Genomic DNA, 6,000 nt, shown 5'->3' on the forward strand with positions numbered 1-6,000 from the left:
GAGGGAGAGGAAGAGTATCTACAATCCTAATCTTCATTGTAGAGAAACACAGTGTGTTGAAAGAACTACCAGCCACATGATTTTCCTAGTTATTGGAATAAGAGAACCTGAGCAATCAGAAAAATGGATGAAATAAGAGGCTTTACACAAAGGTAAGAAAAACAAAAAGCAGAGAGGTCAATTAAAAAGTATATCAAAGGTAATTTAGTAGGACCTGAACCAAGGTATGGTGGTAGTGGGAATGAAGAAGAGGCAACAGATTACAGGGAGATCCAAAAGGCAGAAACAGCATGATTTCAATGGTAGATGAAGGCAGGAGGGAACTCATGTGTAAATCTTCAATTTGGATTTTATTATTTAAAGGACAAGGAGTTCTCAGTACATTCATGTTCATCAGTAATAAAAGGCTACCTCCAACTGACATAAACTTCCCCTAAATCCAAGACACAATCTCATGGGTAGCTACTATCTATAAGCCTTATGTTGATCATCAAGCCAAATATTTTTAACTGCTACAATCTACAATGGTCCTCATTATGATGCAGTTACTTAGAAACTAGAAGACATAATCCATTTCTCTAAATAAAAAAGTAAAATTCAGGGGCTGGCGCTGTGGCACAGCAGGTTAACACCCAGGCCTGAAGTGCCGGCATCACATATGGGCCCCTGTTCAAGACCTGGATGCTCCACTTTCAATCCAGCTCTCTGCTATGGCCTGGGAAAGTAGTAGAGGATACTTGGTCCCCTACACCCACATGGGAGACCTGGAGGAAGCTCCTGGCTGATGGCTTTGAATCAGCACACTTCTGGCCATTGTGGCCAATTGGAGAGTGAACCATCAGATAGAAGACCTCTCTCTCTCTCTCTCTGCCTCCCCTCTCTCTGTGTAACTCTGATTTTCAAATAAGTAAGTAAATAAATATTTTTTAAAAAGAGTAGTAATGGTCAATATTTATAAAAAGGCTGACGCCGTGGCTCAATAGGCTAATCCTCCACCTTGTGGCACTGGCACACCGGGTTCTAGTCCCGGTCGGAGTGCCAGATTCTGTCCTGGTTGCCCCTCTTCCAGGCCAGCTCTCTGCTGTGGCCAGGGAGTGCAGTGGAGAATGGCCCAAGTCCTTGGACCCTGCACCCATGGGAGACCAGGAGAAGCACCTGGCTCCTGCCTTCAGATCAGCGTGGTGCAATGGCTGCAGTGCGCCGGCCACAGAGGCCATGGGAGGGTTTAACCAATGGTAAAAGGAAGACCTTTCTCTCTGTCTCTCTCTCTCACTGTCCACTCTGCTTGTCAAAAAAAAAAATTATATAAAAAAAGTTAAGTTAAAAAACCCACAAAATCATATATTTCAAAGCTAAATTTGGAATACCTCGCTAATTCACAATTTATAGATTCATCAACCTTAGGTAACTAAAGCACAATTAAGCAGGAAAGAAGTAAAAAAAAATTCCTTGGGGAGGGGGCAGCACTATGGCATAGTGGGTAAAGCTGCCACCTGCAGTGTGGCATCCCATATGGGCATCAGTTCAAGTCCTGGCTGCTCCACTTCTGATCCAGCTCTCTGCTATGGCCTGGGAAAGCAGTAGAAGATGGCCCAAGGCCTTGGGCCCCTGCACCCATGTGGGAGACCTGAAGAGGCTCCTGGCTCCTGGCTTCAGATTGACACAGCTCTGACCATTGCAGCCAACTGGGAATGAACCAACGGATGGAGGACCTTTCCCTCTCTTTCTTCCTCTCCTTCTCTCTCTGTGTAACTATTTCAAATAAATAAGTAAATCTTTAAAAAACAATTTCCTGGAATAGCCAAAATGCACATTATAAAGTCTAAGTAAGGTGTCTAGCCGCTGGCTCACCATCATGACTCATAAAAACTCACTCTGTCCTGGCTACTCTGATATGAGTGGATGGACACAAAGCAGAAAAGAAAGCAATAGGTTTGAGCAGTGAATAAATGGAAAGGGCTCCAACAACAATGCTGCAGAGCTCTGTGGCTCCTAACTGAATGGGATATGCAGGCAGGCATCTCCTTAATTTCTGCCATGCTCTCAGTTGTCATAGGACCATGGAACTGAGCACAAGAATCAGAGCTTTCAAGGCCAACATCCACAATTCACTTAGTGATAGTGGAGCTCTGTAGCTTCGCTTCATGAGTACAACTAAACCTCCACACTTGATATGTCCTCCTGTTAGGATCCACTGGAACTGGAGAGTGTATGGGGTCAGAGGGAGTAGAGGAGCATGGTGTGTGGGTCTCATGGTGGTGGTAGCTGTGCAGAGGGAGGGGTGGAGGAGGAGAAGAGCAAGAGCCCCTAGCACTGTGGGAATGAGGAGCAGAGGAGGAAGGGAGACAGGGGTGACTTGTCTGCATTATGCCTGGTACTCTCCTGGGTATGATTGATGCAATACGAATAATGTGAATATCATGATTACCCTAAAGGTGATTTCAGTCCTGGTGGGCAAATGACAAGGACATAGATAATTAAAAACAATGTGACAAAAGTTGTGGGTGCAGAATACAATCACCTACATCATTTGTGGATGCCATGCCCATCAGGCAGGAACCACCAGGTTAAGGTCAGATCTCAGGGCTGGCATTGTGGTGTAGAGGGTAAAGCTACCCCCATCAGTGCCAGCATCCCATATGGGCACTGGTTCAATTCCCAGCTGCTCCACTTCTGATCCAGAACTCTGAGGTGGACTGGGAAAGCAGATGGCACAAGCCCTTGGGCCCCTGCACCCTCATGGGAAGACCTGGAGGAATCTCCTGGCTCCTGGGTTCTGAGCAGTGCAGCTCCAGCTATTGCAGCCACCAACTGTGAAGTGAACCAGTGTATGGAAGACCTCCTCTCTCTGCCTCTCCTTCTATCTCTGTGTAACTCTGACTTTCAAATAAATAAATAAATCTTTTTTTAAAAAAGAGTCAGATCTCAGAGGTAGCAGAGCCCAGAAATGACACCATTGTATGAAATGAAAATAGGCAGATGTAGGTAGAAGCTTGGTAACTAAAGCTGGGATCAGCACATGGATCTTGACTGGCAGGCTGTCAAACCAATCATCAACTTGGACTAGGCTGGGATCTCCCAACTTGTATCCTAGTGCCCATGTCTTGGCAGAGAGGCATAACCAAGAAAGAGAAAATCATCTCTGGCCTTGGCTGAGGGGACTGTGGGAGCTCCCCACATTTGAAGCCAGAATCTTTTTAACCCTGAGATTTCCTCTTTCATAGGAAGGCTCATTCCTGACCTTGTCTTCTTAGCATAAACCTTTCAAGCCACCAGACCTCCCATAGCCCCACATCACCGGGCACATGTGAATGTGAATGGCTGAATGAAGAGAATCTTGAGGTATCATGTAAATGGAAGACTCATGAATCTATTCTCACCTTATGGGTGTACTTGGAGGTGAGAAAACTGAGGCAGGGGACTTTGGTCATGTTCAACCATAGAGTCCTCCTTACAAAGCAAAAAAAAAAAAAAAAAAAAAAAAAAAAAAAAAAAAAAAAAACACAGAAAATCCTGTTCACACTTCAGAAGTGCCCAGCCAACCACCCCTGAGTACATGCTCCTGGAACAATGACAAATCCCCTAAGACCAGAGTTGGGCAGGCACTCTCTTGACAGTGTAGAAAACATTTGGGGAGGAAAGGCCCTGCCCCTCTAGAACCCATTGATTAAAGGATCCAGCAGAAGACTCAGAGGCTTGCCACATCACACATCTGCCCACAGAGTAGGATGGTCACAGATGTGCTGTGAGCTGTGGCCTCGTGGTACTGGCTGCAGCTGTTGACACATCAGGGATGACTGGTGGCAGTGGTTTGAGCTAATCCTGCCTCTGTCTGGCCAGCATTGCAGTATGCATGGAGCAAGTCTGCTCCTGGAGTGCCTGATGAGGCCAAGGGATATGTGTAGACCTACAGTCAGAGGAAGTATGAAGCACTGGCCTCAAGGTTGGAAAGTTGCCATAGCAACAATATTTTCAGAAGGTGATGTGGCAGGGGTAGCCCTGCAAGGCAGGGTGGACTCCTGACTACATGCCCATCCCCTTATGCTCCTCTGAACTTAGATGAGCCTCAATTGAGTACAACAAGCTGGGTGGGTGATGTTGAGAGACCACCAGATGAGATTCTGGTTAATGTATGCAGGCTGTGGGTCATAATGACAACTTAATGTGCAATGTTGGGTGCTGTCTCATGTGTTCACTCACATGCCTGATATGAATGAGGGTCAGACAGAGGGAGAGTGGGCAATGGGATTTTCTTTTCTTTTTCTTTTTTTTTCTTTTTTTTTTTTTTTTTTTTTTTTTTGACAGGCAAAGTGGACAGTGAGAGAGAGACAAAGAGAAAGGTCTTCCTTTTGCTGTTGATTCACCCCGCAATGGCTGCCGTGGCCAGCGTGCTGCAGCCGGCACACCACGCTGATCCGATGGCAGGAGCCAGGTGCTGCTCCTGGTCTCCCATGGGGTGCAGGACCCAAGCACTTGGGCCATATTCCACTGCAAACCCTGGCCACAGCAGAGAGCCGGCCTGGAAGAGGAGCAACCGTGACAGAATCCGGTGCCCGGACCAGGACTAGAATCCGGTGTGCCAGTGCCACAAGGTGGAGGATTAGCCTAGTGACCCGCAGCGCTGGCCGTGCCATGGGATTTTCAAGAAGAACTTATGAGCAAGTGAAGCAGGCTGATTTCTTGCCTGGGGCTACTAGAGAAGAAGAAAGGTTTGCAGGCTAGAAAATGAGCAAAGAGACAGGAAACACAGCATCTCCTTTGCCCCTTCCCCAAGATGCACACCCAAGGTTAGTAATTGCCTTCCTCTTAAATCTGAATTGGTGCCAGTAATGATGTTGGAACTTGTGAATAAAGGGCCTAATGTGGCTAATATTCTGCTTATCTTTCCTACACATGGCCCAACAAATGATATTTGCTTAAAACAAATATAGGCATGCACATAGCTTGAGACTTGACTGAGAGTTCTTGCAAAATGTAAGTACTCCTTGCTGACTTGAAAGATGCTAAATGTGTGGCTCCATATTGGGATTGGGAGTTCTGTCATTAGAGCTGGATTTTGCCATTGGTGGTGCACATCATTTTCTCAACTAGGTCTCTGACAACTCCTATGGCATTCACCCTTGCTAGACATTTCCTCAGGTTCCCAGCTGAAAGGCAGCCAAACATGAATCCCATTATCTAAAGACTGACATCTGTGGTCTCTGCGTGAGACCCTCAGCTGTCCGGCTGGAAGAGCAACAGCATCTCTCCACAAGAAACACTGGAGACAGGCCTGATGAGCCTGTCTGTTTTTTAGCAATCAGGCTCAGAATTTATAGGGGAAGAGGGGAAGAAAAAACCTTGGGTGGCAACAGCAAGTCTATAGAGCAGAAGGGGCAACATGCCAAAAGGCCTCCAACTAATTGACTTCTAGGTCACTTAGCACACATAGGCCCCTGGGCTCCTTTGTGCAACCAGCCCATGTCTGGGAGTTGCTTATCAGCTCTCTGTTTATGAACCACAAAAGCATAGCCACAAGGCTTCCAACAGGAAGAGGGGATGGAGGAAATGGGCCTGGAGCTCCTGCCACTTGCCAGCAGCCAGGCTGTGGGGTCCCTCCTGGGAGGCATAGCACACCATGCCCTCTCAACCTCCTGCATGGGCAGGGCAGGCAGTCCCATGGGATCACCCATAGAAATCTATCTGAACTGCAAAAGATTGTGATTGGCTAAATTTTATTATAGAATTTATATCAGAAATTTCCCACCAAAGTCTGCTTTATTCTGACTTTGTCATACACAGTGATGGAGAAAGGACAAAAATCCTTATGTCCATGTTGATCTCTCACCTACACAACAAGCAGTCCCCTGTTTCTCTGACTTGCTAATACAGCCTCTCCCCCCCACCCCGCCTTGACCAGCCATGCCCTGCCTCAACTTTTAGACACAACACTATGTGAAAACTCTGCTATCAGCCTGAGATCTCCCCCACTCCTCCCAAGCTGTCTCCCTCTATCTCAGT

This window comes from Oryctolagus cuniculus, chromosome 7, assembly GCF_964237555.1.
Source record: "Oryctolagus cuniculus chromosome 7, mOryCun1.1, whole genome shotgun sequence".
NCBI lineage: Eukaryota > Metazoa > Chordata > Mammalia > Lagomorpha > Leporidae > Oryctolagus > Oryctolagus cuniculus.